Raw genomic sequence first — 10,274 nt, 5'->3', positions numbered from 1 at the left:
TGCAAGAGTCTCTTGGTAGTCTGTGAGCTGGATAGCAGGATCTATAGCTCACTATTAAGAAATTTGTGCTGGTTGCTATGAATTCCCTTCCCTTCTCCCTGCTCCTAGATGTCTCCAGAATATTCAGCTATTATCCAACTTTTGGGGGGTGGCTGAGACAGAAGTGAGCCTCCTGGGAAGTGTCCTGCAAGGGTGGGGGGAGCAGAGTCCTCACTTTGACCTCACTTTTCCCTGTGGGAGGAATTACAGGCAAAAGGGTCTGTCTTGAGCAGAAGTGATCATGTAAAGTGAAATTACTCTCACTCTCTTCAATGCATCCATTTTTATATTTTCCACTCCACTGAGGTGCTGGACACTTGGCTAGACCACAGAGATCCCATAAAGGTGTTCTCCTCTGTGGTGGTTGCCAAATCCATGTTTCCATGACTGTTGGAATCTTCTATTCTGTCATGTTTTCTGACATCACTCTTTCAGGTCTTCTTAAAACAACCTTTTCACTCCCTTTTTCAGAAGTTCTAGTCATCACAGGAACTGTTAATCTCACCTCTTTCTGACTTCAAAACCCCACAAACTGCCCTTGGCTGCCTGGCTGTTACTATCTTTTCTGGTCTCCTAGAACCTTTCTTCTCTAGGTAACTTTATACATTTTTTTAAAGTACAAAATTCTTCATATTTACTCTTAAGTCCAAGAGAAGAATAATAGCTGAGTAAGTATGCACCATCAGCCTAGTAAGGAATTGAGGGAGCAGTATAGGGTAGCTATGGTGGATTCTAACAGGGCCCCCCAATTATTCCTGCCTCCTGGTATTCACACCTTCGTGTTTGGTGTGGGAGAAACAATTTTATATGTTCACCAAATGCCTTTTTCCTGGATCCTTCCAGAAGGTTACAATTCTCAGTCTTCTAGTTGTTAGGTAGAGCCATGCAACTCATTCTGGCTAAAGAACTAAGAGAGAAAGTGATGTGTGTCATTTGTGGGTGGAGGCAGAGAAAAGCTCCTGTGCATTCTCCAGTCTCTCTCTTCCCTTTGTGCAGCTGACATAAATGCTGCGTGTTGACACAGGGTGAAAGGGTTCTGCATTACTGAACAACACCATGAAGGACAGCTGCCCTGGGGAATTAGCCGACCTATGCCAGATTTGACGTGAACAAGAAATTACCTGCTAAACCTCTGAAATGAATGTTCCTTGTTACTGTAACATAAACCTATTCTATGCTGACTAATACATTTGGAGCACAAGGTAAAAATGGAATGGCAAAAGGTGAGTGGAAGGTGGGGGTCAAGTTAGGGAGGCCATATATAACATGCTATGGGCTTTCACGCTTCATCTTAAGAGAAGTGAGTTACTTAGTATAACATTTGACAGAGCAATGACATGGTAAGGTTGGCTTTCCAGCATGATTACTCTGGCTGTATTTCTAAATAAACAAGAGCTCATGATTACTTTACCCAGAATACACAGTAGTAGGGACAGAAAAAAACTGGTTTGAGAGTTAGTAGGGAGAGTTGACAAAGATGGGGTACATGATTTAAAGAGCATGATATTGAGGAGAGGAAACTCAAGGCTCCCTGAATTCTGACACATGAGTGTAGGGGTGTCATTCATGATAGGTGGCATAAAGGAAAAGGAGAATTATGTTGGGTGGGAGAGGGTAACACAGAGACAATGGATTTGCCTTAAACAGTCTGAGCTGGAAATGCCATTGGATTTAGTATCAGGAGGACAACCTGGGCTGGAGGATTAAGCTGATGACTCTTCATCAACATTTGGCTAGTAGTTAAAGTCATGGAAATGGATGGTGGGGATACCTATTTAACCAGCTCTGTTCTTCTGCTCTTCCATTGAACTTCAGCTTGAAAGTTACATATTAAAAAGTAGCTGGATCTGTTGAATACCGAAATACATTTAATCACGTTGGTATCATCATCTCATTTATTACTCCTTGGGAAATACAATTTAATTATTCATTTAAAAAAAGGAAGAAAGATACACCCTGAAGTTCCAGATTGCCCCAGGGCTAGTCTGATAATCAGCTCAAGCCTGGTCTCCTGTTCAACGTAATAGTGGGACAGGCTTCGTATTTCCCAAGAAATTGCTAAATGCTATCATTAACTGTGTGCCAGAATAGTGTATTATTATTTGTTGTTTTTAAAGACTAAGAAGAACATCAAAAGACTTCATGAAAAAGGATCCCTAAATTCATTTATGGGGCCAGGAGAATTGAGAACAAAGTGTTCAGTGTTCTTCAAAGCCTAAATAAGGAAAAATGGAAACAAAATTTTAAAAACAGATATTGACATGCAATTTCAGGTCAGGTAGAGACTTCAGATCTCAGAAAAGTATTTGAGCTCAGATGTTTTACTCAAACCAGTCATTATCCAACGAAATTACCAAATGGATAGGATAGAAAATTCTGTTTTAATGCTGGAAGCTAGGAGAGGGAATCAGACGCGTGACAGACTCGGTTGATGGGATGCCATATAGCCACTGACTTTGGAACAATGACTCTCACAATGAGGGAAGAAGCTGTGGACTGTGGGTGCTCTTTTTCAATTCTATGTGACAGGTAAGGAGACTGACCACTCTGGAAAAAAATGATGTGATGAGTATAAAAGAAAAGAGAGTAACTAATAAAAGATGCAATATTGTGTTCTTCCTTTACTTTTGAAGATAGTATTTGTTTTAATTTATCTCCTGTATCCAAGGCAGAGAAAATATAAAATATGAAATCTTTTTTTTTTTGAGATGAGATTTTATTACTTTGTCCAGGCTGGTCTTGACTCCAACCTCAGCCTCCTGAGTAGCTGGGAGCACAGGTGCTCACCACCATGCCTAGCCAGTTTATATTATTTTAAAATGCATATTTGAGCCAGGTGCAATGGCACTTGCCTGTAATTTCAGTGGCTGGGAAGGCCAGGCAGGGGGATCACAGGTTCAAAGCCAGGCTCAGCAATTTAGCAAGGCTCTAAGCAACTTAGTTAGACTCTGTCTCAAAATTTAAAAATGGGCTGGAGGGCTGGAGATGTGGCTCAAGCAGTAGCGCGCTTGCCTGGCATGTGTGGGGCACTGGGATCGATCCTCAACACCACAGAAAAATAAAAAAGATAAAGATATTATGTCCACCGAAAACTAAAATAAATAAATAAATAAAAATGGGCTGGAGATGTGGTTCAGTTGTTAAGCGCCCCTGGATTCAATCTCCAGGACCAAACCAAAAAAAAAAAAAGCAATCACACAAAAAAATATACTTGAGATTATAGATTGTTCTATACTGAAGAATACACAGAAGGAGAGTACATTTTAGAATTTTTTCCTTTTTTCTACAGTAAGATCTTGTGCTTGTGTTTAAACTTTCTCATTTGAAATAATACTTTCCCTAAGAAAACTTTATTACCCCCAAGACTGAATTAGTTACTTTCCTGTGTTTATAGTTTCCTATTCTGACACTCTGGGCACATTTGTTCCATTGTATCTCATTTGTTCCTGCAAGACAGGTACCATATCTTGTCATACCATTGTGTTACCAAAACCTAGTACATCTGACACAAGGCACAACTGTCAAAGAATATGTCTTGTACTATAGTGGGTTACATCAAATTGCTCCTTAGGTCTACAACTGACAGGTATGGGTGTTGGAAGTCTGAAGGAAATTGGTTCTTCACACTCATCTGTAGAACATCTTTGCCTGAGTCTGCATAAAGACGGTCTAGAAATGCTTAATTAATTAGCTACCAAATCCTCTCAAAGTTAATGTTTTGCAAAACTTAATTTGTAGAAACATTTTTATTGAACTTATATTTGTAAAAAGAAACTTTTCAAATATTCCTTTGTGGCACTTCCAATCCAAATATTGCCAAGTGGAGAGAGTAAGGAACACATAGGGAAACAGACTAAACAGGTGAGGCTCTTTTGTGGCACACAAGGAGTGGAATGCCATGGAGCATCAGAGCGAATGCTTTTGTGTGCAAGTCCTCTTGACAGATTATACAATACAGTATTTAGATTAATGCAATTTCTTACTTTATACTCTGTTCTTTTCCCTCAAATTAATCAATTCTGGAACAATATAGCATTCTGGAGTTGTTGGAGATGATGTTCTAGACATGAGTTTTTCAGAAAGTAAATATTTAAAGGAATAGATATTGCTTGGTTTAAATTTAACCTTTAAATTTAACCCTCTTGTGAGTGAATATTTTTCTAAAACATAGCATGTATTTCTATATAATCATAAACAGAATTCAACACACAAATGTGTTCACAGATAACCTGGCTTCACGAACATGAATGCAGTATCATACATAGTATTCTTTTCAGGCCCCAATGAGATAACTAAGCTATAACAAACTAATGATTTTTTAAAAATTTTTCTTTTGAGAACTTTATAGTTTATCTGTAGCACTGCTATGGTGTCAATATTCTTAGCATGCATTCTCTCCCTTTATAATTTGTAGCCTCTACTTTACCTTTGAAAATCAGATGAACAAATTTGTTAGAACTATGTACAAAGTAAGAACTAATAATCCTGAGCAAGCTCTATGTGTTGGCTTATAGCAATGTGCTTAAATATGACAGTGGTTGGATGCTGTGAGGTCTTTTACTGGTATGGTTGTTGTGAGACTAGGGGAGATTTTTAGTTAAGTTCAAGAAGAGAGAGGTGCATTAGTTCATTATTCATTACTATAATAGTAATGAATCTTAGTCTGGGTAACTATAAATAAAAGAGTTTTATGTAGCTGATGGTTCTGGAGGATCGAGGGCATAGAACTGGCATCAGCTCAGCTCTGGCAAAGACCCCCATTGTGGACAGCATCACAACAATAGAAAAATGTGTGGGAGCAAGAGATCATATCAAAAGGCAAGAAACCAAAGAGCAATTTGGGGGTCAGGTTCCCTCTTATAAAAACTCCCTTTTGTGAGAACTAACTCCAGGCCCCACAAGAACTGCCTTAACCTCTTCTAGGGCATGCCCCCAGTGACCTAAGGACCTCCCATTCACACAGCCATGCAGAAGTCCAAGCCTCCAACCCTTAGGGGACAAACCACATCTGAATCCTAGTAAGAATATCACTACAGTATACAAGTAAAGTATGAAAACAATTTCAGAGGTTATACAGGAAGGGACTACTGGAACCTTCTAATATTTACACTTGGACAAATTAAGGTGAAAGTTGATCTTGAGAGAATAAGATGGTTCACCTTAATCTCTCTCTCAGTTTGTGCCCAACCTGGACACAAGGCCAGGCTTGGGCATCGGGAAGAAGACAGGGTTTTGTCAAGGGCAGAGTAAGATAAATTTGAAGGGACTGACAATCTATGCTTCTCAGGGTGTTCCACAGCATTCTCTGAGGACATGTGTGCAGGATTATAGGGGTATGTCTGGTCAGTACCTTCATAGCCCTGGAGGCCATATGGGAATCAGCCTTGGGTTTGGGACTTGGAGAGTTTGCTGACCCTGGGTTACCAAATCACATCACTTTAGGGGATTCTAGATCTTTTTGCTCCAGCCCCAAGATTTGGGACATTCTGTAAAAGAAACTGTCTAACACCTCTCTCACCCTCCTTACAGATTTTGATTGGCTCAGACCTCCAGTGCTGCAGCAGTTCTAAGCTCTGATTTGAAAACACAGATATGGCACCCCTAAAACCCCTAAGGAATTCTTTGGGGATCTCAGTGCAGGTAGAGGGGAAAGACCAAGAGTGGGGTATGCTGAAGCATGCAGACCTCTTATTATCATTCCTGTCTTAACACCTCCTCTTAGGGTTTCTTTTTTGCTTATGAGACAGAAAAGCAACCAGATGGAGACCTGAACTATATTTTATAAAGTGAATATCTGTTCAAAAGAAGAACTCCACTCTGGACAGTCAGAAAGCCACCAGAGCAAGTTGAACATGTTCTCCCTATAAGTCCTGGGATACATGTGTGGTAGACACCATTGATGAGACGCCCTGTCCAAATTCCTTTTACACTCTGATATCCCCATATCTTCCTGGGGCATGGATTATGGGAGCCACCCAGGAAAGCATTGGATATAACAGCTCAGTCCTATTGCTTCAAGTCAGCGCTATAGGACCCTCCAGGGTCCCAGAATCACATGAAGGCTAAACCTGACCTGAGCCAGAGGCCACTCTTGTCCCTTATCTGCCTGCTTCCTGAACTCCCTTCCAGGTTTTCTGAGGAGAACTCCCTGAGTAATCTTGTGCCCCAAAGCACCATGTCCATCTAAAGTCCAGTCATCTCCTGGTGGCCTTGCTGTGAGTGCATCCTTTGGGTCTACTGCAGTCAACTGTACCTTTGACAAGGTTGGCCTCCAAGTTCTTTTTTCCTTCAAGCTTCCAACATAGTTTTCTTGAGTGTGCTTTCCCAGCCCACTCCACAGTCCTGAAGATGCAAAGAACAATTCTGTATCAAGAGTAAATTAAGGCAGATGCCCTGAACTGATATTCCTTCTCAGAGTAAAACACACATAATACCCCAATACCACCATCACCAACAGTTACTCCCCTGATCCTCTCTGTATATCTGTCCTGTGAATCTTGCGCTGTTGTGTTTATCTGGTTGGGTTCAATAGGCAATTCCTGGAGTAGGGGTAGGAATCTCTGAGACTCAGAGAAGAAGAAACTAATCCTGAGACAGGTGGTGGAATCCAGGAACCCAAAAGATGGATCTTAGGGAGGAAATGGAATGGTTTCCTAGACTTCTCAGAGTGTATCATGTTGTCATTGTCCTCAGGTGGTGCAGGTTCTCATGGGGAGGTACTTGGGAGTTAGGCAGAGAGGGCCTGACTCCCACCCAGAGATGGGCAGTTGCACCCAATAGCCAGATCTGTTCTTTTGGGGTTCACTAATTCCTGTTCTCCCCCACTTCCCAGTTTTCTCCTTTCCATGCCTTTGGCAATGTCTTGCTTGAACATATGGGCCCATCTCTCCAGGGAAGAAATGAAGAGTAGGAGGGAAAGGTAGAGGGTGACTGAGGGAAGGCTCAGTCTGTATTTGGGAAGAGTGTCAAAAGAAAGTGTTAGTGAGGTGGTAAGACCACAGACCTGCAGATGATGACACCTGTGAGGGACAGCCAGCCCCTTCAGTAGAGTCTGTCCTCTGTGATTTCTTGCCTTAATTTACTGTACCTTAGCCATGCATATAAGATTGCTCGATCTGCTAGGGTTAAGAGGAGGGCAGACTTCCAGAAGGATACTGGAAATCTGTCTCTTCTACTTTGCTCTTCTGACCAACTGCTCTTTGTGAAGGAAACCTAATGCTAGATGGAACCTGCCAGAGAGAAAGGTTCCCCTGGCCTTAATGCTTACTGAAAGGCACTCTCTGGAGACTGACTTAGGAATCAAAAGTGCCCAAGGGAAAGTGTGACAGGAAGTCCTGTTGAGACATTAAAATCTTAGAGCAGAGCCACTCCGGCTTTCCCAGGAAAGTACCCCAATTCCAGAGGTGTTCCCAGTGCCTTCCTGAGTTGCAGACTCTATGCAGCTGCCACTGCACAAGCATAATATTTCTTTGAATTCTCTATTTCATCTTGAATATTCATGTGAGTTCTGCAATCAACTCCATGATACCTCATGAGGGGTTTTAGAATATGAATGATTTGAGAAGTGGCATAATATATTTGCTAAGAACATGTGGTGTTTAAACCTTTCTACTTAAGTTTCCTCATTTGTAAAATGGGACTAAAATAATATTTACCCCATAGACTATTGTGCTGAGTTAATACACATGAAATGCCAGGTGCATCCAAAATGTAAAATATTAACATTCTTCTACTTATACCCTGATATGAGAAGTACATACAGTCAATCCTCATTATTTCCAGATTCCCTAGTTTTGAATTCACTTACCTGTAACCCCATAATCAATACCTGCAACACATTCAGAGTCATTTGGGGAGTGGTGAGAATTTTGAGTCAACTGATGTGCATGTTCCCAGCTAAGGTTGAATAAGGCAATACTTTGCCCTCTTCTTTCAGCTTTTGTAATGTAAATAAGCATCCTAGTTTTTCTTTCTTTCTCCTTTTTTTCTTTTTTTGGTACTGGAGATGGAACCCAGGGGCATACTACCACTGGTGTACATTCCCAGCCCTTTTTGAGATGAGCTCTTGCTAAGTTGCTGAGGCTAGCCTAGAATTTGTGATTCTCCTGCCTCAGCTTTCCAAGATACTGGATTACAGGTGTGTGACTGCACCTGGCACATTTTTGTCTTTTTTTTTTTTTAGTTGTTGTTGTTGATAATTTCGATGTTTCAAACAGCCCTCAAGGAAGGGCTGAAGTTCTGTCTAGTGTTCCTAAGTAGAAGAAATCTGTGATGTGCCTTGTAGAGAAAATATATGTACTAGACAAGATGCAATGGGCATAAGTTGTAATGCTGTTGCCCTGAGCTCTGTAAATCAATCAACAATGTATGTTAAGTAAGGTGCTTTTTACATAGAAACACACAAAAAGGAAGATAATGTGCTAATTGGTTGATCAAAATTGTGACCAGAGGCTTCAGTATTCATAAATTCATTGTTCAACTTTTTAGAACACAAACATAGTTGAGTCAAGGGACTCCTTCACATTGATGTCCCTCTGCTCATTTTCCAAAAGAATCCAGCCATTTTATCTGGAGTAGACCGTCTCAGAGACCCTCCTCGTGTCAGAGGAAGCCATCAGTGAGTAAGGAAGGGAAGAACAGGTGAGGGAGGCAGGCAGGGCAATTTTTCTGTAAAGTGCAATAGTTTCTGCATTGGAGCAAACACCAGGAAGGAAGGAGAGCAATTGTGGGGATGAATAATACAGATTCTAGAGAGGTGCAGACCTGGGGTTCCAGTCTTGGTGTTTCTATTCACCAAGCAAGTTATTTATCCTCTGAAAAGTCTCAGATTCCTCACAGGTGAAAAGGGATAATGCCACCAACTTCTGCCAGAATGCCCTTCTGACAGTAGATTCACAGCTTGGCACTGCAGCTACAATCAATGACTGTGATGGTAGTTGGGTGGGGGCATAATCCTGCAGACCTCCTGGCCCTTATAAGGAAGCCTCCTGGTATATTGCTGAGATTAAGCCAAGGTCATTTCTCCAAATTTCTAGAATCCCACAAGGCAGCTCATTCTGGCCTTCTCCCCCTGACATGACCACCTTCAACCTCAATTGCAGGCCTGTACACTACATTATCCCGCCAGCTGTGGATTCTGTTACCCAAATCAGCCTTATAGAAGGGGGTGCCTACTGGGCTGAAGAGGCACTCTGCTGGGTCGCCCACTATATGGACAGCTAGGTGTCGTAGGACCGCCCCGCCTCTGTATGGGTCTGCATTGGGGACCCCGGGAAGCAGAGGAGGCGCAGACTGAGAGGGGGCTGCTGATCCCCGACCCTGATCTTTCCTGGGTAGGAGCGCCTAACGCTCTTAGGCATGAGCTAGCAGTCCCAGGCAAACCTCCGTGTAGCCGCTGGGTTTGACTTTGCAGAACTGGCTCCCGGATGGGATGGGTGGAGGCGGTGGGAGGTGAGAGGGGGCGACGGCATCCCTACTCTGGCTCTGGCTGAGGCGGGGCGGCCCGGCTGGCTCACGGCGCAGCGGCCGCCTTTTCTCAACGCGCCTGCCGGCGGCGGCTGCGGCGGTGGCGGCGTCGGCAATCCCGGCTCTTGGCATAACGCCTGGCGGCCGGCCCAGGGCGAGGAGTGGCTTCCAGGAAGCGGGCGGAGGAGCGTTCCAGCCGAGTCTCGCCGTAGCCTCGGCCCCGAGCGCTCCGATCGGCCGGGCCGGCCCCCTCACCGGGTCTCTTCGCGCCCCCAGCGCCCCAGGTTCTAGTCGAGGGCGCGGTGCCCGCACGCGGGCAGACGGGAGCCTGGGCGCGCCGTGCACTTGCCGGGCGGCGCAGGTGGCGGCGCGCGCCCTCCGCCTCTGGGCCCTGGCCAGCGCTGCGCTCCGCGCGCCCAGAGGGGGCGGGAGAGGCGGGGCGGCCCCCGTTCCAGCCCCATTTAACTTCGCGGCGGCGGCGGCGACTGCGGCGCCGCGAACTGGAGGCCGGCGTCGGGGAAGGTCCTGGTCCGGGATTCTGCACGAGGTGTGGACGAGGCCGCTTGTCCCCGCCTCTCCTCCGCGCTCAACGAGCCCGCGCGGCCCCAGAGTTGCACGTCCTAGAAGGCTTAAGCGGTGTAAGGTGGGTGCAGTGAATTGGGCGCAGGGACACCCTACGGGGATCAAAGGAACGCTGTCTCTGAAAAGGGACAAGACTCAGAGCAGTGACATCTCCAAGCAAGTTGGAGGGACACCGAGGGAGATGGGGG

At 44.3% G+C, this 10,274-nt stretch overlaps 1 protein-coding gene across 1 annotated transcript in view; it reads left to right on the top strand.

Annotated features, from left to right (window-relative positions):
• The first annotated feature begins 9,621 nt into the window (after positions 1-9,621).
• Positions 9,622-10,274, top strand: part of Adamtsl3 (ADAMTS like 3) — a 320,152-nt gene continuing 319,499 nt past the window's right edge. The window contains exon 1 of the mRNA XM_005320199.5: positions 9,622-10,147. The gene's annotated coding sequence lies outside the window, so the exon portion shown is untranslated. The remainder of the gene's footprint in view (positions 10,148-10,274) is intronic.

Source organism: Ictidomys tridecemlineatus, chromosome 5, assembly GCF_052094955.1.
Source record: "Ictidomys tridecemlineatus isolate mIctTri1 chromosome 5, mIctTri1.hap1, whole genome shotgun sequence".
Lineage (NCBI taxonomy): Eukaryota > Metazoa > Chordata > Mammalia > Rodentia > Sciuridae > Ictidomys > Ictidomys tridecemlineatus.
The sequence above is the reverse complement of the archived record's forward strand: the minus strand, read 5'-3'. Positions and strand labels throughout refer to the sequence as shown.